We start from the raw sequence: 26,842 nt of genomic DNA, 5'->3' as shown, positions 1-26,842 counted from the left end.
GTATACTGAAGAGCAGCATATAAATCAACTAAATAAAAGAGAAAAAGATATGCACATATGCCTGAAGATCCATACTAGTGATCCTGACAAAACAGTGGTGGTAGTGGGAATGGATTGCATCTAGTGATCATATGTGTATTTGGGTACAGTCCTCTGCGCAAACCACAAAGTGAATATGTAGAGCAGGGGGTGACTGGGGAACGTGTAGCACTCTAAATGTTGTTGGACTCCGACTCCCATTAGCACCAGCCAATGTGGCCAATCATCCAGTATGATGGGCATTGTAGCCCTACAAGATATGGGGGGCACACATTCCTCAACCTTGATGTACAGATCGAGGGTGCCACCCCAAAATACAGTTCTACACGTTTATTTTGAACACCCAAACAGGACTACTCTAAGGGCCAAACCAGATATTACTTTAAACTGGTGTCTAGCAGCTATTTCTGTTTTAATCTTTACTCTAGAGTGGGCGCAGGGCCCCAATCAGGATTTAAAAACTGATCAGAGCTCCCCGACCCGCTACTCCTCACGCTAGGGTCCCAATGCGGGTCAGGGTGCCTCTACAGTAAGAATGAAGACGGAGGGGAAAAAAGATGTAACTGTTAGACGCACATTTAACGTAATGTCTATCTTGGCCCTAAGGCTGCATACAAAAGCTCACAGGAACAGAACTGAGCCAGCCTATTGCACTCACAATTAACACAGTTGAGATTAACGGGCGATGCCTACAGAATTATGGGCGGCGGCGGCGAGCTTTGTGAGGCGATTTCAAGACACTTGAAATCATCCACGACGTCCGGGGGTGGGGGGAACCTTACATCCGTGACGCTCCTACTCTCCTTCCCGTTATCCTGAGCCTGCGGATGGGAAGGAGCTGCTGCCGCCGCAACAAGCGAGCGGGCTACGGCGGGTCGCGTGATCGCTTCGCCCCCTTCCTCCGCACGTGGGGATCGGGATCGAACCGCAGAGGCCGCGGGGCTCCGTGTTCCGTCTGGACTCTCGGACAGGCGCATGTGGCTCTTGACGAGAGGAGGAGGAAAAGGCGAGGCCGCAGGAACAATGACCGCGCGGAGGGATCAGCCCCCTGGCTCAAGCTAGCGTCCTTCCAGCCCGGCTGCAACTGTAGGCGCGGTGGGCCAGGCAGGAGGGCTCGCGACAACCGCTGAGGGGAGGGCGTCGTCCTCCTCCTCCTCCTCCTCCTCTTGCCCCCGCCGCCAGCCCAGCTCTTCTGCCCCCGGTGGCCCGGGAGGAACTGAACTGCCGATGCACAGGAAGTAGCGGCTGCTGGGAGCATCCATACGACCGCCGGCACACTCACACAAGAGAGGCGACCAAACAGCGGGATCTGCCGCACTCCATGCAAGAGGCTCCTTGCGCCGGAGCCAGGCGCCGCCGCCGCCACAGTAGGATTCGCCCCTGCCGCCGCCTCGGAGCAGTAGGACTAGCTGCCGCAGTAGCAACAGAGGCGGCGGCCCCAGTTGCGGGAGCCAAGGAGAACTGCCGCTGCTTGGACGGAGGAGGAGGAGGAGGAGGAAGCTGTGGCTGCTGGATCGGTGCCTCGGGTCGGAGCTGGAGTACAAACGCGGGGCGGGAGGAGGTATATCTCTACCGGAGGCGGCGGCGGCGGTGGCGGCAGGTTTGTGTTGCTTCCGCAGGAGCCGGTTGATGAGGCAGCCGGTGGCAGATCGGGTTCCTTCCCTCCCCCCTCCATCGTCATGAGAAGCCCTTTCAGGGGGTCTCCACCCCCACCCCCGTTTTTGGCACAGCCCTGGCTCCCCCCTCCCGTTTTGTAGGCGGCTTGTGCTGAGCTCAGCCTATTCCTCCTCCTCCGCCCCCTCCTCTGGACGCGTTACCCTCCTTTATTCCTTCCAAACCCCTCCATGCAGCCGTCTCTTTGCTGCAGTCCTGCTCGTGTCTCCACTCCCTCCCTCCCCTTTGCATTCCTCTTTCCCAAGCTGCCAACTTCTTTCTGCACAGCCCCCATCCCTTCTCTCTCTCGCTCTGTAGTATAACCTTAATGGATTAGTCTGATTTTTCCCTCCCCCATCACACTGCATTGTGAGAGCTGTTGTCTTTACAGCGCTGGATACGAGTAGCGTCCCCTCCTCCTCCAGTTTCGTCCTTTCCCCTAATTGGTCGGTGTGGCTATTTCTGAAGTGTGTGTGAGTCTTGCATCGAGTTCCCCGTTTTATTTTGACACCCCTGGTTTTGCCTTGTCTCCTGACAGCAACCGCCGCCCCGCCCCCCACCAGCTTCCTCAATCCTACAGTCGTTCATCTTGTCCCCTTTTGCTTCCCCTAAAGCTATATATTGTGTCTTCTCGTCTTGTACGTTGCCGCTTTGCATGAATACCTTTCTGTTTAGTCGGGCAAGGAAAGCTGCTCCGCCTTGGGGTGGGCTACTTTAGACCTTGCTGGTACCCCTTACTTTTTGTCTAGCTAAAGCCTTTATATTTGCAGCCTGAATATTTTGGAATCGTTAGTAACAGAAACTGGAAAGGACTGTATCATTCAACTTGGGCTGCTGTAATTGTGTGTGTATGTGTATGCTTATGTGATGTGCATGCTGAAGGTCTATCCCACTGATTTAACTTGTCTTGGTGTCTCAGGGAGTGTTCAGAGAACTAAAGGGTAAGGATGGTTTTGCTGCAGGATTTTTGTTGTCCAGTTTTTGGTTTTAGAGGAATTAGTTGACATGGGTGTAAGCATCCAAGGGAGGAGAATGGACCTTAAAGCTAAGACATATGCACATCTCATGCAAAGTACTCAGTACAGGGAGCAGCTTTGTAAATAGCATTTTATGGTATGTTAGGTGTGGTGTGAAAGGGGTTTTTTGGGAGTTTTTTTTACTGTGACTATCCAGTCTATGAGCCCTTACAAACCACCCTGGAGTGAACTTGGTCATCTATAGCACTGTGGCAACCTATAATGGGTAAAATCTAACATGTCCTAGTTAGAGTAGACCCATTATAATGATTCGGACTTTAGTTAGTCATGACTAAGTTCAGTCCCATTCATTTCATTGAGTCTACTCTAAGTAGGCCTTATGTGGGATTTTACCCAAGGAGATTTTTTTACCATATTTGGGTGCAGATGTGAATCTATAATCCATCTTCTGCATGTACGTCAGGATCTACATGTCCTGATATAGATACAGAAAAATGTAAAAGCAGCTTTGTGGCATACAGGTAGAACTAATACTTTTTGGAAAGTTTATTGTACTTGTCTGCTGGGCTGTTTTACAGTGTTCTCCAAGAAGACACAGGCAAAGCTGCTTTTGGTTTTACTGTTGTTTCTAAGGCCTCATGATTCTCTGGTGGGGTGGTATGCTTTCATCTTGACTGTGCCACTTCTGATTATAGATGGCGAGGAGCATTACTGAGTTTTTTCAATACCCAAAAAAATCCTTGCACATGGAAAAGTAGATATCAGAGAAATGGGTTCCACTGTACTCTCCCTGACATGTTCATTTTCTATAACATTTTTTGGGTGGGACAGCATTTAGTCATATGATCACCTGTAGTTGAAGTGGTAGAGTAAAGAGGCAGGTGTACCACCTCAGTTTCTCTTTGTGAAAACTAGGCCTTAATGATCATTCACAATGCTTTGCTCTCTTTGGATACGCTCTTTGATCAGAAAATGATGTATACTGATGAACTAGATCCATATACCCACTTTGATATATTATTTATTTTGTAGTGCTTTTTTTGTTTGTCTTGACATAAAAGACAAAAAGCTAAAAATGCAGTACTTATTTGTGTCCTCTGCCTCAGCAAAAACCTTCATAGTTGCTATGTGGGAATAGCTTGCGCACAAGAGGTACAGACACTAGTAACCTCTATGTGCGGCTGCCCTTAAGGCTGTTCTTTAAGCTGGAACTAGTGCAGAACATAGCAGCTGTTGTTGGGAGCTGCCCCTTTTCAGCCTGCAATTCCTTTGCTGAAGGAACTGCACTGGCTGCCTCTTCACTTCTGGGCCAGGTTTAAGGTTTTGGTACTAGTGTATAAAGCACTAAACAACTTGGGACCAGGATACCTGAGAGAGCACTTTCTCCCTTACTAACCTGTCCAGTCACTGAGGTCATCAGATGGCATGCTTCTGGTGGTTTTAGATGGACCTGTGGCCCAAGTGGAGTCCACCCAGAGAAGAGCCTTCAATGTGGTGGCCCCCTTCCTATGGAATTCAGTCAGACACCAACAATGTGTTGTTTTTGGCACCTCCTGAAAGCAGCTCTGTTCTAGAAAGACAACCTTGGTTGACCAGCCTCTGTTTTATTGTCACTCTGTTTTTTAAAGAATAATTTTAATACCATGTTTCAATCTTTTGTTAATTTTATCTATTGTTGTTCACTGCTACGGCATCTAGCTAGTTGTGCAGTGGTATGGAAATGTTGAAAATATATTTTAAAAGTATGCAAAATGGTGCAACTTGCCCCTACAAGAATATTTTTGCATGTGTTTGGCAGAGTTAACTTGGATATAAGGATATTCATTATGGCCTATTGATTTCAGTGGGAACTAAGTTCAATGGAAATTAAGTTCAACTAACACGCTGGATCCAAACCATTACCTGACATTCATGACTGACAGTTGTGACAAAATCATATTTCAGCTCAGTTTGTTCTTTTCTGTTTTTCACCCTGTACAGGTACACATGCAACATGTTTAAAGTTGGAGTTCTGTGGTCCATCTGTATATTAGTTAGCCTATTGTCAACCAAAAAACTTGTAAGAAGTTCTTGTGATTTGCTCGGTCCCATGTATTTTTTTTTATATGATGTATGATACGATGTCACTCTATATTGGATCTCACATTTCTCTTAATGGACTTGGCACGTATTGAGTTTTGTTGCTTGAATTGCTGTTTCTATGGGCACATGCTGTATCTCTTGAGGTCCACATAGATGGAATTTTGGTTTACTCTAAGGATTGCTTTAGGTAGCTTATATGGGCGTTTGCAGATTCTTGTCATGCCTTGTAGTAGTATTTGACATGAAGTTAATTCAGTGTACTAATAAGGGCACTATTATGTCTTTATATGGCTGAATTTGTGTTCTCTTTATTCTAAATGCATCTTTCATTTAGTTTAACTGCTTCCCATCACACCCACCTCCCTTGGTCATTGGGAAGCTTTGACACTCACAAACTTCCTGTTTCTTGAAAACAGACTTATAATGACAGTAATGTGGTGGAGAAGCAACTGTGTAGTTGGAAAGCCACATGTATTAAATGAAAGGTATCCACACTATTTGATTTTAGCTGGCATTTAGTTTCTAGAACTTTATCTGACTGCATTTAAGGAAGACAGCTAAATAGTGGCAGCTACTCCAAGTTTGATGCCAACAGCATGAAATCTTGCTGGCCTACTCTTGTTCATATGCCAGCTCAGAGCATTGTTGTTTGGTTTGGTATCTGCTCGGATGGATTCAGCAACTCAGGCCAAAGAATTCAGGGGTCTCCCAACATGTGTCCATTAAAACAGTGATGGGCAGGAGCTAGATGTCCAGATGGTTTGGTCTTCATCTCCCAGATACCTGTGCCAGCATTGCCAGTGGTCAGGAATGCTGGGAGTTGGTCCAAAATATCAGGAGTTCTCCTTTCTGTCCAAACTACTATTTTCCTTCATCCATATGACCTTGTGTTTGTTGTGATGATTTTATTTTATTTTAGAATTTATTTCCCGCTATTCAGTAAGAATGTCAGGGTGGTTTACAAAAGCTTTGTACAAGTTCTGTGAAAGAAGAGGTAGACCTGAAAATTATTCATGATCATAAAATTGCCCTTTCATAAAATGGCATGTTTGGAGTATCCCCCAAGGCTCTGTGTAGGTATTGCGACCATGTAGTGCTTTGGATCATGGCATATAACCTAAATCTAACATAATAAATGAGAATTATAAAAGTAGTGCCATCTGTATGAAAATTGTGGAATAACTACAGTATACATTTTGCCTTTGTATTTATGAATAGATTAGAGGTACATATTTAAACATATACGTGGCTTTTTTAGAAAACAACAACCCTATCTATTTAGGTGGTGGAATATTGTCTGGCCTTACTCAGAAACTGAGCATTAGAACTTGCCTAAAATGTACCAAATTCTGAAAACATTGTGGGGTTTGATATGCCATATACACGTGAAATGTGCTCACTACATTTGTGGGTTTATTTTTATGTCTCTTTGATAGGGTATTTCACTTGACAGGTTCAGATGCTTATTTCCGTGCCTATACTCCAGAACCATTGCTCTGCTTTTGCATGGGGTCACATTTGAAAGCCTGTGGTGAATGAGCAAAGATGAAATGGCTACATTTAGCAAAAGTGGTTTAAGGAGCCTTGGAATATAGATTTTAAAAGTTCTCCAAAGTCCTGCTTAAGCATTCAGCTGCCTTCTCTCTCTCTCTCTCTCTCTCTCTCTCTCTCTGTGAAATTAGAGCTAGCCCAGTGGCAAAGAGTGTCTATGACACTCCAGCCTATAAAACTCTACTGTGACATCAGAACAGATGAAACACTGGCATCAAAAGAGGTGAAGCTGGCAGAGGGGTTGTAGAGGGAATGGCCAAAGGTTGAGAAGGATGACTTGAGGAAAGCAGGACCATGAGGAAGTAGGTTTGATAATAACAGCTGTATTAATGGATCCTTTGCTATTTGTGAAATAAGTGTGCCTGTTTTTCTTCTCAGCATGGAAGGTTATGATGTATTACTGTTCCTTTATATTATAAAGTTATACACCTTGAAAGTCTCCTGTATTTTCCCATGCTTCTTCCATCTTTTTTCTTTCCATAAAAAATCCACTCAGGAAGAAAAGATTGAATGCTTTTGGATTAGTAGAGCTAGGAGACCTCTGTCAGGAAGTACGCAAGGCCTAAGGAGGAGGCAGTGCTGCCCGGGATGCCCAAGTTTAGGCAGGATTTGGAGAAGGGCCTCTTCTGTAGTGTTCCCAGTGTCACGGGGAGACCCACCAAAGCAAACTCTTTTTAGAAAATGGTGCAAAACTGTCTTGTTTCCAGCCAGCTTTTAGTGATTTAGATCAGTGGTTCCCAAACTTTTTCAGGTCACCGCCCCCTTAGTCCCACAAACTCATGCCCAGCGCCCCCCCTACCCTACACTATAAAAATAATTATTCAGAATAGTGGTTTTCAACGACCCACCAAGGAAGATAATAACAATAAAATTCAAAACAGTAACAATTAATTGAATCCTTTATTCAAAATCCAATTGGTGTACCCTGCCATGCTGGCTGCAAACAGAGGCGTTCGCTCTCTTTTCCCTCCCTCCCTCGGCAAGCCTGGGGCAGGTGCTTCCCATTTAGAGGGGATTCTAGGAGTTGAAGGACTTTTTTCTGTCTAAACATGCATAAAATTGTGCCTTTAACTTATCATGTCACACTAGCATGAATACAGGAATCAAATAGGATTTCCTTCTTCAGTGGAACACAATTACTTAGGAGTAAGCCCCATTTTGTTATAGGAAAGGATAATGTATTTTAATTAAAAATTTAAAATAATTATCTGCCACCTGGTACGGAGTTTTCCTATGGAAAATCTGGCTGGGACTGAAGTAGAGGGGCACTAATTTTACTGTACTTATTGTCTTTAAATATGGTTAAATATCCCACAGTTACCTTGCTATTCTATTTCTACAATTCATTTTCTCCTGTCTTTTCTTCACCCTCTCTTTGTTTTCAGGCTGAATCCTATGCACATTTACCTCAGAGTAAGTTCTATTGATCTCAGTGGGCCTTACTTCTGAGTAGACATACTTAAGATTGTGTTGCAGCTCTGTTTTTATGGTGATACAAGATACACACATACCATGTTTACCAAAAGAACGCTTGAAAAAAGGGGGTTGGACACCCTGAAATAAGCAAGGGCAGATAGGAATGGTTTCAGCAAGCATTCTGGAAAAAGGTGCTGCTGAATCTTCTTTAGCCAGGAAGGACCTGGGGAATTGCAATTCTCTCTCCCTCCCCCTTTTCTTTTCTCTCCCAATCCTGTTGTAGTCCAGATTTTTTGAGGGGTGGGAGCACACACACAGACACACAGCATCTCTCTCTATCTCTCCAACCCCCTCCCTCCAAGCCCCCCCTCTCTCCAACCCCCCCTCCCCCCAAGCCTCACAGTAGCTGCCGGGCTGATTACGACAGGAGGGCAGCAGCTCAGAGGGGAGATGGCCCCAATCTGCAACTCCTGACAGGGGAAGGGAGCCTGGTGATACCTTGCAGCAGCACAAGCAGTCCTGCTCCCCACCCAGCCTGCTGGCTGACTGTTGTTCTTGGCAGCTGCTCTGCCACCCGTAGTCCTCCACATGCTCCTTTCTCTCCGCCACATGGCTGCTGCTCCCGCCTTGTGCAGCAACTATCGCGAGAGGTCTGTCGGGGCAGCTTGTAGGAGGGAGCAGCTCTGGCCGAGGGAGCGAGCGAGCAGGCGGCGGTGGCTCCAGCAGGAAAGAAGCCCTGGGCCCTCCTAGGCAGGAGAAGAGTGGGCAGAGCAGCTGAATTCGCCGCTGTTTCCTGCTCTGCTGCCTCCTGTGGGTGCTTCCCCCACCCCCTACTTCTGCTGGGGCCGCTGTGGGCTTGAGCTAGGAGGAGAGAGCGGCTGCGTGAGTGAGAAAGGCCTTCCTGAGCAGGAGCGGTGTGGGGAGAGCAGCTGAATTTGCCGGCTCTTTCCTGCTCGGTCCCTGGGTTTTAGAACTTTCTGGAGAGACCACCTCGAGCTCCCCCCTACCACCCCTTTGCCTGTTAGCGCCCCCTGCCAGCACCCCCCTGCCATCCCTTTGCCTCTTAACGCCCCCCTATGCAATCCCACCGCCCCCAAGGGGGCAATACCGCCCACTTTGGGAACCACTGATTTAGATGAATGAAAGTTATTGGCCTCCTTTTAATATTTAATTTTGTTGTGGATGTTGATTATTGATTTATTGAGTATATGACAATTTGAATCTTAGTAAGGTTTAAGCATTTTAGGCACAACCCACCAAAAGTCCTTTTGATTTCACTGTGAAAACTAGTATGTGCTGGAGGCTGTAATTCTATAATCGCTTACGAGGGAGTAAGTCTCATTGATCTCAATGGACTTTACTTCTGAGTAGACAAGCATACGTTTCCTCTGTAGTTCTCTTACTTTGAAACCTAGCAGGTTTAACTTTTGGTCGGGATTTCACCAGCAAGCTGCTTGCCTGGAAACAATGGTTATTTATTCTGAGCAAGTGGCGCACTGCATAGCTGCAAGGTCATGGAACTCTCCCCCTACCCCCCTTTGCAGGCATTAACAATTTCTCTGGATGGGTTCAGGGAGATTTGGCAGTGGTACTAGGAACAAAAGTCTGGAAAAAAAAGGAAAGACTGCTTGTAACAGAATGAAGGAATGTGAAAGTCCCCTCTTCATATAGTTCAATAATCATCTGAAAAGGCATTTTGAGGGACAGGAATGTATTATTATTATTATTATTATTATTATTATTATTATTATTATTATTATTTATTACATTTATATAATGCCCCATAGCCAAACCTCTATGGCCAGTTTACAGAGGTTAAAACACTGAACATTAAAACGATATACAGAATTTAAATCCATAAAAAGCATAAAACAGGGGCAATATCCATTTAAAACAACTATTTTGGGTCAGTTAAAAACTCAGCATATGCTGTTCAATCCCTGGGGGAAGAGAAAAGTCTTGACCTGGCACCAAAAAGAGAACAGTGTGGGCGCCAGGTGAGCCTAGTCAGGGAGATCGTTCTATAATTGGGGGGAGAGCACCACTGAAAAGGCCCTCTCCCTTGTTGCCATGTATTGGCACTTGGAAAATGCAAACTCTCTAAGTTGCGTAGAAATGTCTGAAATGGAGGACTTAACAAACTGGCTGCATAGGACTGTTGAAGGGAAAAATAAAAATCAGGAGCTAGAAATGTGTTTTGATGATCATGGTCGACTCTTCATTTGCTATGATGGAAATTTTAATACATCTCAGCTGTCAGTATGGCTGCTGACACAGGAATCCTCCTTCACATTTGTGATTGCTCTTTTTGAAATATGGCTGTTGACTCATGCATGTGCAGATGTGAATGACTTGAAGATAGACTAGAAAGAGTTCTCAACTAATTTCTTTGATAAACTGGCAGGCTGAGTGGCGTGTTGTGGTGATTTGCAGGTGTCCTACAGGCATAGGAGAGGATGCCAGGCACACATTTGGAGGTGACAATCTTGCTAATAATAACTCAAAGTGTAAAGCTGAATATCTGTGGTGATGCACTTTATCTCAAGGTGTCGTTTGATCCAGCGATTGAACCCAGAACCTGTTTTTAGTGAAATAGGCATGTGGGCATTTACAGTTTGTGGGAATATAGACAGTATTCCTACATAGCAATTGTACAATGTAGGAAATTTGTAATATGAGAACTGGGTCTACTGTTGCATTTGGAGATGCCAGCTTCAATTTGAGGAATTCCATAATCTGTGGTGTTATAGAGGAATCCCTGAAATAGGGACTTCCTGAGCTTGTTTGCAGTGCATGATATGCTCATTTGAATAGCTTGTAGCTTTATACAGAATTGACAATTAGAGAAACATTGGTAAGCGTAAACTGGTATTTGGGTGGATTTTCTCAGGGAATGTTGATTCATGATAAAGCTTGCTTATTTCAGCATGAACATAGATAGTCCTGTGCCCTTATAGATATGTACAGAAGCACATGCAGAGGTTAAGTTAGGTAAACAGTTGCATCAAACAATTGGGCAGAACCTAGCTGTCTGAAACAGATATGGTGTGACTTGACCTAAGCCTCTCAAGGATGAATGCCATTTGAATCTTTGGAATGCTGTCGCACCCACAGTTGCTTTGTATTAGAACAGAAAAGGAGTGGACTGGTCAATAACTGGACTAAAAAGTTTATATACCCCTGATTCTGGACATAAGGACAGACAGAAAAAAGACCAGTCCAGACCATCAGCTTGCTATGGAGACTTGATCAAATCTCCCAGCAAGGACTGGAGATTCGGTGAGAATAGACAAGACTACTTTTGTCTAGCGGTGAACAGGCAAGTTTAGAGGGAAATATGGCTTTTCCTGTTTTGCAGGGAAAGATTGGGGTAGATGATCTTTCAATAGTCTCTAGTGCCCTTCTCAAAATCCAAACAGCCGCTTTAGGCACTGTATATGCCCATTAGGGCTGCAGTATTTAGCTAATTAATTGGCTAGATTAATTGACTAAAACACTTGATTTTAAAAGTACTCCCTGATTAATAGGATAGCAGGTTAAATGCTTCAAAATACAAATACTTATGAAAATCCTGTATGAGGGGTTCCACCCCACCTGTGTTTAGTATGCGGGGAACTCCTGATGGAAGAGGCATTCTCCCTCCCCCTTTCCTGCTTGTTTGCTTTCTCACTGGAGGAAATACTTTTTTAAGATCATGCCTTTTGCAAAACGTGTATGTACTATCACACAATGCCACAGGTGGCAGACACCATCTTAAGAGGCATTCCCTGCTGTTCAAGACATAAGAAGGAATGCCTCTTCTTCCATAAGATGGTAATACAGAGTAAGCACCTGTGTGCAGTGGTGCAGCTATTGGGGTCGAAGTCCAGGGCCCTGCAACCCAGGGGGTCTCCCCAAATGACCACGCGGCAAGGGTCAAAGGCTTCAGGTTTGCAGAAGCAAACTCCATTTTATTCCTGTAGTCATGGTAGTGCTATGATTTAAATCACTTTAAAATGCGATGCTGCACATGCTCAGAAAATTTCTTTTTCTTTTGTGCTTCAAACATGGCTGTCTAAAGGGTGTGGGTCTAATAACACCATTAAGCCCAGGGTCAAAAAATTACTTAGCTACACCGCTGCCTATGTCCCTCTCACTTTGGATTCAGCTCTTGCAGCAATAACAAGGTTTTCTAAGCCCCATGTGAAAACTCCTCAACTGGTCTCTGTAATAATGGCTTGTTACAATATCCTAAGATTTCTTTCTTCAGAACTATTTTTATCTATATTCAAATGTTATCATTAAATGCATATGATTAATCAACTAAGGGCTCAATTCTATGCATGTATAAACAGAGGGGGGAAGGCCTACATGCCCCAGCCAGCCATGCTGGGAGTTGTAGGCCTTTTTTCTGTCTAAACATACACAGGATTGTGCATTAAGACTTGTAAATTTTAGTTTACAACCACCACCACCTCCTCTTCAAACTCACCTCACACATGTAGTTTCTGCATTGGAATAAGTTTCCAAATGTGCTCCAGAATTTGGGCCTCTGAGGTGGTTAGAAGATGGTTGCCTCAGCTTTATTTATGATTACTTATTGAATTATTTCAGCCTTCCCCAACCTGGATGTGTTAAACAACAGCTCCTATTCTTCCTCAGTCGACATGCCCTTTGACCGTGCTGGTGTGCGAGGATGGGAGTAACATCTGGAGGACACCAGGGTGGGGAAGTCTGAATTAAGTAGTTGTCCTATGCCAGATTTATAAAGACAGCATGTCTCTCTTCTCACAAGCATGTCTAGAGATCACCTGAACATTGCTCATATTATATTTTATTTTTCCCTCTGAATGAAGTGCTTGGACTAACGCTACGTTTCCTAATAATTTCTCTTTGGTCATCCCTTCTCATTTCTATAAGTAAGATGGAGAATTCACAGCACTGCTTTTTTGTATCATGAGGCTCCCTTTTTATCAGTTTTTTCCGCATGATAGTGAGTGATCCACATGAAATGTATTTGACTCTGCCTCCTACCTCCCAGGACACCTTGTTTTGGAACTGTGTCATATTTTTTATTTTATTATATTTTAGCATTTTTATCCTGCCCTTTCACCAAAAAGGCTCTCAAGGCGGTTTACAAAAAATATTTCTTAAGACAGGCTTACAATCTAAAAAACATGACACAAAAGGAAAGAGGTTTGGGAGGGGGGGGGGAAGACAAGCAAATTCAGGCACTGTTGCAAAGTTCAGCAGTGACAGTTGGTAACAGGAGGGAGGGGGGCTCTCAGCTGGAGCTGGGCCCAGGCATGGTAGAGAGGTACATGGCTGCTGCTTCCTCTCCCACTGATTGGGTGCATAGGTGTAGGAGAAGACGGTGTGGAGACACCATTAAGTATGTATTGCACCCATTCTCAAAATCAGCTTCCATATGGATCTGTACCGTGAACTGAGAGCAGAAAGTTGCCTTCCTGTAGAAACAGGGGTACGGTACAGGGTTCGAGTCATAAGTAGGCAGGCTCATCTAGAACAGTGGGGCAGGGTATGGCCCTCTGGATGTCGTTGGAATGCAACTGTTCTATCAACCCTAGCCAATATAATCAATGGTGAAAGATGATGAGAGTTGCAGTCCAACAGCATCTGGCAGGGTCACACATTCCCCATCTCTCCATTATGTCAAGCAGACATGTTACATTCGGTGCATAGTTCTTCTATGCAATATCCACCTTCACCAACCTGGTGCCCTCCACATATGCTGGACTACAATTCGCTATGCTGGTTGGGGAATTCTGAGAGTTCTTCATATGCGATGTAAAGCTTGCCTTTTTCAATGGGATTGTCAGAAGCTCTTGTAAAGCTATTGGGCTTTCGCAATTGTGCTGCAAATTTCTGAACTACAATCCAGCACCTGTTGAAGTCAGTGGCCTAATTCCTATTGCTTTTAATGGAACTGGATTGCACCCTATGGCTGTGTAGTCACAATTGTTTACAGCACAATCCTTTGTATGTCTACTCAGAAGAAAACCCCGCTGAGTTCAATGGGGCTTACTCCAAAGTTAGCGTGCATAGGGTTGCAGCCTTAGCTACTGTTTGTAGTATGTGGTGGTTTACCTTGTACTTTATTAGGTTATTTTTGTAAACATTGTTCTTTTAATGTTTTCAGTGTATGCCACCTCGGATGAAGGGGAAGGGGTGAGGTGGTAAAAAATAAATTAAAATAAGATTATTATTATTATTATTTACAGTTATATACAGCCCCATAGCCGAAGCTCTCTGGGCTGTTTACAAAAGTTAAAAACAGTGAACATTAAAAACAAATATACAAAATTTAAAAGCATAAAAAGCATAAAATACAAACAATAACAGACAATATCAGTTTAAAACAACTATTCTGGGGATGACGTGGGATGCAATCCACAAAGTGCCTCTTCTGTGCAATTTTCATTAGGTTTCAGTAAGTTTTGAGTAAGAGCACTGCTTCCTTGGTGGAACCAATTATCATAGTTTACTGCTTGGATTAATGGTTGTGCACTAACTGTTTTGAATAATAATGGGTCAGCTCTCATAATGCCAAACTGTGGTTTGGTGCTCCAGGCATGTGCCTTGTGCTCACACTTCCCCTCTTTCCTCCTTCAGTATTCCACTTAGTTAATCTCGGTTTGCAAATTATATTTTATTCCTACGTCCAAGCTAGCAAACTATGTTTTTCATTTGCCCTGCAAATCAGGACTGTAAACCAAGGTTTGATCATCATCATGTACGTGGAAGTGGGTTTAATCTTCTAAAGTTCACTGAAGAATGTTGAGAGACTAGAACAGTTAAAAGGCTAAAGTTTATTTCCAGAATACCTGCAATACCCTGGCATTCCTGGCTCCAGTCAAAACTAATCTCTTGCTTTTGTGAGCATTAAATTCATGCTTGAAAAGAGCCTGAGTAGTTCCCACTGATTAATCAAGTGTAGCAGTTTAAATTTCATTGCCTGATGGAAGGAAAATATGTGATAAAGAAACCAACATTTTTGTTGCACCTTTGGCTAGTGTGTTGTTGCCCTTCAGTTGCCCTGGCATTTCTCAATAGAGGCAGACTGACAAGGTTTGCTGACCATGTGATTTTCTTTTTCGTGGCAATTTATTGGATATCTGTAATTCTACCCTCATGTAAGGCTCTCTATTCACTCACTGAAAATGCTTGTATATCTTAATTCACACTGCAGACAATGGGATGAGGACACCTACACCTGTATTTAAGCTTCTTATTAAAAAACAACAACACATGATATAAAGGAAGTTTTGCCCTTCCAGTATTGTGGATTTATGTTATTTTTGTTATTTGTATTTCACCCTTACTCCAAAGTGCTCAGAATGACGTTTTAGCCTCCCAACAATCCTGCAAGATGATTTAGAGTGTGAGAGAGTGACTTGCACAATGCTGAGTAGGATCTGATCTTGGATTTCCCATGGCCAAATGGAATTGGTTTTGTTGAAGGTACAGATCCTGATTTCATATCTTTTGGTAGCATTTCTTCCCCCTCACCAACCATAATGAACATTTTTGGAATACAGTATTTACCAAGCACAATTCTTGTGCTTGGTAAAGAACAGTAAAACCTCCACAACAGTAAAATTTTTGAAAGAATCAAACCTCCACAAAGGAGACCTGAGGTCATTCCATGAAGCTGATAGGTGGGAGATTAGGACAGATAAAAGGAAGGACTTCTTCACACAGCACATAGTTAAACTATGGAGTTTGCCACCACAAGATGTAGTGATGGCCACCAATTTGGATGGCTTTAAAAGGGGATTAGACAAATTCATGGAGGAGAAGGCTATCAATGGCTACCAGTTCTGATGGCCATGTGTTAACTCCAGTATCAGACACAATATGCCTATGTACTTGCTGGGAAACTTAAGCGGGAGGGTGCTATTGCACTCATGTCCTATTTGTGGGTTTTGCATAAGCAGCTGGTTGGCCACTACGTGAGCAAAATGCTGGACTAGATGGACCTTTGGTCTGATCCAGCATGGCTCTTCTTTTGATCTTATTTGGACTGTGATCCTGTAGCAAATTACCCAGGAGTAAGCCCTATTAAACTCAGTGGGACTTAACTTCTGAGTAGATTACTGAACAAATATGAAGTATGACAGAGTACTAAAACTAAATCATAAGGTGCAATGATGCAGTTCATTAACTCTCTCTCTCTTCACTATCCGTGTGATACTGGAGAGGTCCATCACTGCCAACTCAATTTGATTATATCTTTCTGCCAAGCAGCATAAGAGTTTTTGCATCTCAGCATATTTTGGGTGGTGTATTTCTTTCCTCGCTCACCATTGCCAATATTTTTTCATCCTCTCCCCTGCAATTGATACCACAAAAGAAAAACTCCCTATACAACTCCTAATCAAGCCTTTTTTCTGGCAGCGGGAGGGGGGATGTTGTAGACTGTGCAGATACTTAAAAATAACTTAAATAACTGTTTTGTTTTGTGTGACTTTCCTTAGACTTAGCTTGTGATAATGGCATTGGCTTGTGGTGTTGCCAGGGTTACACTTGTCCTGGTTATCTGGGGCTGGTGATAGTGTCATTCTTTCCTCTAGTGTTTCACATTGAAAGTCTGACAGCTTGCATCAGTACAATACAGTATCTGATGCATGCATCCCATCATGTTACTTAGGGGTGCCCTGAGAGTGATGACTGTAGAGGTTTTATCCTTTCATTTATTTGTCCTTACGCCAAAAATTGACATTATTTTCAAATGTAGAATATATTTGCCCTGCCTGGTCTGTAATTAGGAACTTTTTGAGGGCTATTTTGAGAATGAAGTAGGGAAGGATGAAGTTTCAAAACCCCAACCCCTTTTACCTTCAACATGGCCTACCAAAAAGTCCCATTATTGGGACTAGCACACCTCCACACCCTTCTTTCACTCTGCAGTTGGGTGGGTGGGGCTTGATTGGGTGGGTGAGACATTAGTTGCTGATGCCTAATATCTGAGAAAATATAACTATGTACACCTCTACCTTTAGTCCAGAGTCTGCATCTGGTATTCCCCCCCCCCCCCAAGAAAAGTAATTCCAGAATGTATGGAATTTCTAAGAGGTGTATGAATTAGGATTTCCTAACCAACCTAGTAACTACCTTCATAAATTAGAAATGGTGCCATACTTTCACATGTAAAATACAGCACTGTACTTATAAGGGCATTATGAAGGAGCAAGAGAACATGGTCTGTGCTATAGTGGAAGAATCTCAAACTTAAAACCAGTTTACATTTTCAGTGTTATACAAGAAATCAAGGATGTCTTTTTTTACTTTTTTTAGTATTTTTACTAAATTTGGCTTTTTTATATATAACCAAATTTCAGCCATAGCTATTATTTCAAATTGAACAATGCAACTACATGGGAACTTAAGGAAAGTGAGGTGAGTTTGTGGGTTTTTTTTAATTATTGGTATGGCAACCTTGGCTATATCAAGACTTTTTGTTTGAATTATTTTTTTTCAATTAGTAAGTGATAATGCTATTCTAAAGAGCAGATACTCTAATGACAGCAATTGTTTGTATACATGCATTTTTTTAATCATCCCATTAGATTGGGAATACCTTTTCCCCAATATTGCAATTAGCGTGTATGCCTTGTCTTTACTTTTCCGTTTCAGGACTTAAGTTTGGTATGTGAGGGGATTAGGGCAACAGTATGATTCATATATAAATCTTTTAAATCACTTTTCTCTGTTCTCCGGATCCATAATTTAGTATCTGCTATTTAAGTTGGCCAAAGTTCTACTAACATGCTGTTTTTGTGGTCCTGCTATCTGGGCAGCTGCTACTCCAACAGAATGCTGAAGTACTGTGCTTGAGAATCCTATACTCTCTCAGAAGTAAAGATGAAAGTACAAGAATAGGAACAGAAAACAAAGCTAACCTAATACTGACAGCTTACAGTGTCCCTGGCCACCCAGCTGCCGCTCACAATCACAATAATGCCTGCTGATGACACTTCCTTGCATTAGCCATGTGTGGAAGGCAGAAACAACATGTGGCTAAGAGTGGAATGTTGCAGAAACCACCCCACACCCTCCCACTCAGTGTAAAAGCAAGCTGCCAGAACAGCCCACGGCACCTCACTTGTCAGGGCCTCCAGTGACCATAGATTCCAGAGGGCTGTGGGGGTATTTCCTGATGGTATGGCTGATGTTCATGATGATGCCCTGGTCACTTTGTGGAACACTGAAATGTCCCAGGCGGTTGACGTGATTATGCCCAAGTGCCCTCTTCCCCTTTGCAGAGCCCAGGCAGTGCCTTGGTATGTGAGGTGAGGGCAATGAAGCAAGTGAGATGACAGCAAGAAGGCAGGTAGAGGAAAACTTGTGCTGAATCTGATCCAACACAGATTAGAGCCCATTATCATACTTATCCTGTGGTGGTGAGGGTGGCAAAGAGGGATTTCTTGTCCACCTCCATTGAAACTTCCCAGGTCACCCAATAGAGATTTTCTGGGTGGTGAGGGGCCTGTTGTAATCTGCCACAGAGAGAATAGTTGGGTACCCCCTTGGTGCCATGCTGAAGATAAAGCTGCACACATCCATCACAACGTAGACTTCCTGGTTAGTGCAACTCCAGTGGCTGAGGTGCCGAAAACACTATCTAGTCCTGTTGTGTTGGATAATTCTCATTTGTTGAGGATGTGGGCAAGGTTCTTGGTCATTTTTGGCCAACCACTTCTATACATACCCCTCTTGGCTTATTACATCTAATAGGGGTTCAGGAGGTTATAAATTCCTCTTTGTGAGAAGGGGTAGTACCAACCTCTTTAAAAGAGGCAGTAATTGGGCCACTCCTGAAAATACCTAACCCGGACTCAGAAGATGAAAACAACAACAGGCTGGTCGCTAACATCCCCTTCCTGGGCAAGGTTCTCAAGCAGGTGTTTGCTGATCAACGCTAGTATCTTTTGGATGAAACTGATTTTCTAGATCCATTTCAATTCAGTTTCAGGCCTGAATTTGGAATGGAAATTGGCTTAGTTGTTTTGTGTTGAGAGAGGGACAGTGAGAGTGCGATCCTGACATCTCAGTGGCTTTCAGTATCTTCTGGATAGGCTGTCCATGTTGGGTACTGCAAGCACTGTATTGTACTGGTTTTTCTCCTGCTTGGATGGCTGATTCTAGAAGTTGGTGCTGAGGGTTTATTGATGTTCCTATGCTTTTCAATATCTACATGAAATCACTGGGAGAGCGCATCAGGGATGTAGGCTGAGTTATCATCAATATGCAGATGACACCAAGATCTACTTCTCCTTTTTATCTAATACAGATGAGGCAGTTGATGATCTGAACCAGTGCTTAGGCATGGTATTGGGCTAGATGAGGGACGATATACTGAGACTCAATCTGGACAAAATGGAGGCACTCGTTTTGGGAGTTTCATCTGTCCAGTTAAGTAGTGCTGTTCTGGAGGGGGTTGCACTACCCACAAAGGAGCAGGTTCATAGTTTGCAGGTGCTCTTAGATCCATTATTGTCACTAGAGGCACAGATGGCCTTGATGGTTTGGAGTGCATTTTATTAGCTTAGGCTCATATGCTAATTACGACCTTGCCTGGACAGAGATCGCCTCACTCTGGTAACATCCCATTTGGATTATTCCAATACATTATGTGTGATGCTGCTTTTAAAAACTGTCCAGAAAACTGAAATAGGGCAGCTAGGCTGCTAACTGGGGCTGGCTGATATATTATGTTAGAACTTCACCATCTGCACTGGCTTCCAGACCATTTCTGGCCCCAATTCTAAATGCTGGTTTTAACTGTTAAAGTCCTAATTGTGTTTTTCATTTGTTTGTTTTTATGTTATATTTTAATTTTAAAAAATCTTTTGTATTTTATTGTCAGCTGTTTGAGTGCCATTTCTGAGCAGAAAGGCAGGATATAATATAAAAGAAATAAATATTGCTTGGAGCCTTCTCCTCCCATATTTATCTACCACACATAAAGATCATTATCTGAGGTTCTCCTCCAGGTACAAGAGAGAACTTGCCTGGCACTTACATTAAGGTTTTTTTGGTATGAGGTGAAGATCTTTTTATTCTCCCAGGCATTTGAAGAACTGATTTAGTGATTTTTTATCATTGTATTTTTATTTTGTTGCTGGCTTATCTTGGTTTTTATTATTGGCTTTTGAAATTTATTGTTTTATTGTTTGTGTTTTATCTTTTTAATGTATTGTTCACCACCTAGAGAACTTAGGAGGGTGAAGTGGCCAGGAATCTGCTGCTTTCTAGCTGGCTAAGGTAGACCAACTCCAACCCATTTTTTAAAAAAACAAACAAACAAACCCATCTGCAGTCATTGTGGGTGTGTGACAAGAGGGGTGTCAAACACCGTTGAACTCCAACAAAACACCTATTTTACAAATAGGCAAGCCAATTTCCCCCAAATCACCTCTAAATAAACTCTTCTAAAATGCATTCCCCCCAAATAGGAAGATGACCACCAAATCATTTCTCTACACACACACACACACAGAGTACACCCCACAATCCCACAGTACTGGCCTGTGCTACCTATACGTGCATAAACACACACTTGCCATGTAGGCTGAGCATAGAGGATTGAGCCTGTTCATGTGGCAAAGCAGTCATGTCAGAACCAGTTGGATGTTTTCCTCCCTCAGTATGGACTCCCCATTTACCATACCTGTTGACCTCCATTGGAAGCCTTTGTGAAGGTAAAATGCAGGCATGCATTTTAAAATTAGAATCTGATTGCTAAGTAAAGCAAACTTTTGACATACTCTTAAGTGGTTGGTGAGATCATATTGGACTTAGTAGCAGAACATAAGATTAATAGCAAACAGCCTTATGTGAAATTTGTAGGCATATATTTATAACAACCTCCTTAAGGAAAACATGTTGTAAAGGTGGGTGAGGAATCAGACATTTTTGTGCCAAGTGTGGCAAAGCTGGAAGAACAGGTACACAAGCCTCGTCTGATTGGCTGTTTAACGAATCTTTCTGCTGAAATCTGAGTTTCATAGAATACAAAGTGGCATTTAGAGTGGTGTTCTGAAAATAGCCATGTAAAGAATATATTAAGATGCTTAGAAGTCAGAAGGATGGCCCTGATCCTAAGTCACTTGTGTGCATTTCTTAAGGATGTATCGTCTGGAATTAAGTGTCACCATATAAGTAGTAAAATACATATATTACTGACAGTTTAGGCAGCTTATTTCTCACAGAAATATGAAATTCAGTTAAAGATCAGATTTAAATTTTACAGTACTTGGTATATTTAGACATTTGATGGTGTGAATTGATAATAAAAACATCTTTGTGAGTCTAAATGCCTTAAAACTATTAGTATTGTGATATAATTGCTGGGTATTAGTTATGAAATTTAAGGACATATTTATTTGAAATAATTGTTTTTTCAGTGTTTCACAATTATGGCATTCCTTCGAAGCCATGTGAGAAAAACAGACATTTGAGTAACTTAGAATTCTGTGGTGAATTCTACTAAAGATGAGGTGAAAGAGCATCTCCCTCAGTGGTGTATCAAACGAGATTCTGCAGAAGATTCTAGGAAGAGGTATAAGTGGATTTCTTTGCTCAGACTTTTTTTTAGCTACTATTTCTTTTGGTTCTAGCTATCCTTTACAAAGGTGTCAAGTTTTTGCAGTTTAATTACAGACAAGATCACTAACTTGAGCATTAAGAGGAGGATTCGGGTCTTGTAAAAAACGACAACAGCAATACTCTGTTAAGTTCCAAGAATATGTTAGCCTTGGTTGAAAAACAAATTCAGAAAACACTGCAGTAGTTCTATATTCTGTGATAGCCTTCCCTAACCTTTTGCCCATCAGGTGTTTTGGACTGCAACTTCCATCACACCCAGCCACTATGGCCATTGGAATGCTGTCTTAGGAGATGCAAAAAATTCACTGTATATGACATTGTGTATTTCTTTATGTATGTAGTGTGTACTTCCTTGTGTAAATATTCTATTGGAATATTTATACTCTGAAAACCCATTGGAAGGGAAGGATTTCAGATGCTTCAGATGTTTAAAGTAGGATGGATGGCGGTAGGAGGAGATGTGCAAATTAGTTTTGTAGGGAGAGATGTGTAGGCTCACTTGTGTATCCTCTCATCCCCCCTTTCCCTTGTTAGGACATCTGAAACCTCTTTGTGTGGTGCAGGGGGGAGGACCATGTGGCCTTCCAGATGTTGTTGGGTTGCATTTCCTATCGCCCTAGCCAGCATAGCCAATCGTGAGGTATTATGGAAACTGCAGTCTAACAACACCTCCAGCGTGACATATTCCCCATCCCTGGTGTAGTGCTTTAATTGGTACTAAAACAAAACAAAAGCCAGTTGCAGAGTTTCAGGGAAATATGAGACAAAACAAGTACTTGAGATGCATGCAATCTGTGGAGTACTTTTACCTCTACATATGACAAAATAATAGTTTATTTTCAAGGCAGGCTGAGCTGGGGAAGCATGGTTGCTGAAATAAGCTGGTAAATTCTCAGTTCAGCCTTAAACTCGCTGATGGCCTCAAGGATGCCACTGGGTCTCAGCCTGAGCCGTCTTTGCAATATTACTGGCCTACTTTACAGGATTGTTGTAAGGCTAACTGAAATTATGTATGCAAAGCACTGTCAGTAGTCTTAAGCAGCCTTCCCCAACTTGCTGCCCTCCAGATGTGTTGGACTGCAACTCTGGGTGTAGGTTGGGGAAGGCTGGTCTAAAGCACTAGATTCATGCTAAATTACACTGGGTTGTGGCATTGTAGACTTTTTGTGGCCTCTGCTTTTCTTGCATCTGCTTGTCTTGCATCTTTTACAGCTAAAGCATTTTATTGTGATGAGACTTGCACCACCATTTTTTTAATAGAAAAGATGTTCCCATGTTAGTCAATAGTTAAACAGTGTGTATATTTGAACCTTGATAAAGTACTAAGAACCTATTATCCATATTGGCTTAAATATATACATGCTAACTGCATCTTTCTGTTGAGATCAGCCTTGATTTAGTTACAGATTATACAGCCCTTGCAGTTTGATAGAATACATAGAGCCAGTGGAGAAATTACAAATTGGGCCTTTGTTTCATATATTGCACACCCTTGTATAGCAACACTCTTTGTAACTCAATATCTTCTTTCTGCTGCATAGATCACAGTACCTGCCTACACCTGATCCCTGTGTAGCTAGTGGCAAGGTAGAGTTTCTCACACCTTATTATGTAGTTCAACACAGGAAAATATCAGTTTAAAACTCCCATAATTATATAGAAATAGGTGTGACTAGAGATGTGAAGGCCTGGAAAAAAACTGGAAAAATTAGGAAAAAACTGGTTTCCCCCCGTTTTTTCCCCAAAGCCTTTTTTGTTTTTTCCCCGAAAAATTTGAAAAATTGGAAAAAATGAAGAAAAAACGGATTACAGGATGTTTTATTTTAGCATGATGAATAAAATGTTTAATACAAGGTGTTCAGATATTTACTTCTCCAAATGATTTCTAAAAACTGTACAGTATCAGATTATTACAATTTCTGTGCATCCAGGATAAGCAAATCCTAGGTTATAAACTGAGATTTCAACTCTTAAATGCAAGAGCAAGATGCATTTCTGCCTCTAGGGGGCACTGCCACTGAAGCAGAGACTGAAACTAATAGTGATAGCTATAGGTCAGGAAATGATTCTGATTAAATTTCATGCATATTCATTGAATCTTGGTCCCACCCCCTTTTTTTTTCTCAGTTCTTTTTATGGGAATGGGTGCTTTATGTCTTGACACTGGAGGACTAGCGGAGACATAAATAATTTTCTTTGTTACTAATGTTGGTGGTTTCTTCTGTTGTTTTTTAAAATTGTTTTTTGCCTGCTCTTCATAAATTGGCAGAACCAAGGGTGTTCCTAACAGTTCAGGAGCTTGTAGCTCCATTTGTTACAAAAAAAAAAAAGTAAATTAAATTTGTAATACTTGTTTGAATGCACTACTTTTAATATACCAAATGTAATAATTTTATGCCAAACCAACTTGGACATAATTACATTTTATGTTCCTAAAGTAACAAAGTGACTTTCAATCTGTAAAAACTGCTAATATTGCATTATTTCAGTTTTTCCAAAAAATTCTGTTTCCCCTGAAAAAAACAGGAAAAACCCGTTTTTTCCACATGGCTTCAAAATTCCCAGAAATTTTACATCACTATGTGGCTCTTAAAAAATGCTGGGTCATTTAAATTGAGATTATCATCTATGAAACATATAAATTAAGATTATCATCTATGAAATTAAATTATTATCTATGAAACATTTCTGTCATACAATTATTTTGGATTCTAGTCTCATTCCAAAAAATAAACTTGTATTCATGTATAAGGTTTACATAGGCTGGGATTTGGACAGCATGCTTTGTCTCATTGTGTGTGTTTAAGATGTGCCAAGCTGCAGAATATGCAATCCTCACTTGAGGGTTTTCATGTCATGTGAACCCTGGAAGGGTGGGTTATGCAAGGGTGGTTTAACACTTGCATAACCCTAAAACAGACCATGGGTTATGTGAGGTTTGTTTAAGCCTCACATAACACACTCTTGCCATGTTCGCACGACATGACAACCTTTAAGCTGGGCTTGCATATTCAAACCGATCTGGTTGTAAACTAGAAGATGAGAGGTTGTCTGTTTGTTTCTATTTCCTCCCCCCCCCCCCCGGCAAGCCGTGCCATTCTTATAATTATAGTGTTAGATTACTAGGGCTGGATTTGGGTTCAAATCCTTGCTTGGCCATGAGCAAGTGCTTAGCCACCTGCAATTTACACTTTAAAAACCATTCACGCAATTGGCAGTTGTGTGAATAGTGTAATATCTAGTTTGGTTCTCAGTTCTAGCTTTGTCTATGGTAATGTCTGGACAGAGTGGTTATAGACTTTTGGTTCACCTAGTGAAATTGATCTGCTGTAAAGATAAGCAAAGGAAATATTTCTTCATACTACATGTGGTTAACTTCTGGAATTTATTACCACACAACGTGGTGATGGCTCTGGTTTTTAAAAAGAATTAACCCCATTTATGAGGATAGGTCTGTTAGGCTGCAAACTTTTACCTACTTATTTGGGAGTAATATCCCAGGTAACTCAGTGGAGCTTACACATCTACTTAGAAGTATAGGGTTGTGCTGTTTGTTTCACTTACTCCCAATAGCTAAATGGAAACTGCCTTGGTACTTTTTAGTACCAGGTGCTGTTGGTAAGCTGCTGGGATGAACATCGCTGTCATGCCCTGCCTTTGTGTTTTCCGAGGCATCTGGCTGGCTGCTGTTGGACATAGAATGCTGGACTTGATGGACTTTGGTCTGCTCCAGTAGGGCAGTTGTTCATACTGCAGATTTGCATTCAATATGGATTGGCAGAATGGTGTGATATGCATCTGTGCCAGTGTTGTCAACCCTGAGGCAGGTGCACCACTGGTGAGCATATTTATATGGGATTCCACAAACTGACATGGAAAGTCATTGCAGACACTACTGCCACTCTGAGGATCCTAATATGAAAGAAGTGATTTCTCATATCAATCAGTCAACATTTGAATGGACTCTGACTTGCCCAGAACCAGACCATGCACCCATTTGCCATCCTACAGCTTTGCAAGTCTAGTTTGATTCTTGTATTGGAACATAAAATTTCTCTATTGTTCCCTACTTCTATTTCTCACAAGTATTTCTCCTCCTGACTCTTTCCCCCTCATCAGTTGCATGTTTCTTGTCCTCTGTTGCTTAATCTTTCTGCATTTTCTGCCTCTAATATCCCACTTCTTCTTTTTCTTCTACTTCTTGCTCTCTCTTGATTCTCTGAATTTAGTGTGGGATAAAACAGTCACAGATAAAAACAAATCTGGATTCTATTTTATTATCAATATCATCCTCAGTTTTAATGTTATATCCCTGATGCCAACTGCAGCGGTGTCAGAGTTCCCATCTGACTGGTGGATGTGGAAATTCCCAGGCCCCTATTCTAAGCACCTTAGAAAAGGGGAGAGTGATTGAGAGAATGTGTGGGGACTCTTGATTGGTGGCTTCTCCTTGGCCCCCTACCTTTAGCACATGATTCTGAAGTCAGGTTACATGGCGTGATTCAATTTGCAGGCAATCCTTCAGCATCGTGCAACACCTCTAAATCTCTATTGAGCCTGTTCATGCTGTTCTGAGAGCAGAGAGTGGAGAAAAGTTAATGAAATTTCTTAACTGCAGAGTCATGCTCCAGCACCTACAGTTCTTGAACATGCAAGCAGTATAACTGGGTGCCAGTTGGGGGAGCAGAGAGAAGTCTGGTAACAAGAGGTTCAGCATGAGTGCATAATAAAAACATAGACAAGAGTAGAAATGCTGACACACAAAGGCATAAAATTGTCATTGAGCACTCCATCGTTTAAAGCTTTCTGGTTTTACGTCGAGAAGCATAATTTAAATGCTGTCTTTTCAGCAGCAATTACTATGTTCTTTGATCTTCTTTCTCGGGAGAGAATACAGATATATTTACTTTCCATTGAACCAGGCCTATGTAACTTGTGAGCCTCCCCCAACCAAATGCAGCCCATTACCCATGCATTGAGGCCTGTCAGATACTTGACATGCTTCCTCCTCCCCCCCCCCCCCCCCCCGGTTTCAGGTACACAGAAAAAACAGGAGGCTTACTGAGGTAGTGGTTGGCTAGGCTTGGATGAGTAGGTCATGCTTCATGGGGGCCTGTGTTGTTTGGTCTTCAAGTCAGAACCAAGTATTAGTTGTGTAGTCAGCACTTAGTTGCTGACTGAAGGATTAGTCAGTCAGCCTGGGTTACAAACATCAAGGTTATGACAGCTTTGCATGTAGATACAGCTGTGCAAATGATTAAAGGGACGTGTTGATGAAGGGAAGTTTATTCTTGTATCTCAACCACTCAAATACTGAAACAGAACTACAGCTGGAGGGGAGCGGGATCTCCTTTATTTTCCTATTAAAAATGCTTGGATATTTTGATATACTTGCTCTTCCTAGTACCAATGCAGTTTGCTTCCTGTATTTCTGTTTTCTGGCTAATGCACTAAACCAATAGAGTGTGGGAAGCTACCATGGCAATATAGCCAGTTATCATGTGTGGTGCCAA

At 42.3% G+C, this 26,842-nt stretch overlaps 1 protein-coding gene across 3 annotated transcripts in view; it reads left to right on the top strand.

Annotated features, from left to right (window-relative positions):
- The first annotated feature begins 1,620 nt into the window (after positions 1-1,620).
- The window catches only part of AGPAT3 (1-acylglycerol-3-phosphate O-acyltransferase 3), a 102,256-nt gene continuing 77,034 nt past the window's right edge, over positions 1,621-26,842 (top strand). The window contains exon 1 of one of the 3 annotated variants that reach the window (XM_063126570.1): positions 1,621-1,639. The gene's annotated coding sequence lies outside the window, so the exon portion shown is untranslated. Of the gene's footprint in view, positions 1,640-2,612; positions 2,634-6,552; positions 6,605-26,842 lie in introns of those variants that run through there. The other 2 variants (XM_063126571.1, XM_063126569.1) reach the window with 2 other exon arrangements.

This window comes from Elgaria multicarinata, chromosome 5 (assembly GCF_023053635.1).
Source record: "Elgaria multicarinata webbii isolate HBS135686 ecotype San Diego chromosome 5, rElgMul1.1.pri, whole genome shotgun sequence".
Classification (NCBI taxonomy): Eukaryota; Metazoa; Chordata; class Lepidosauria; order Squamata; family Anguidae; genus Elgaria; species Elgaria multicarinata.
Note: the sequence above shows the minus strand (reverse complement) of the source record. Positions and strands in the feature narration are given on the sequence as shown.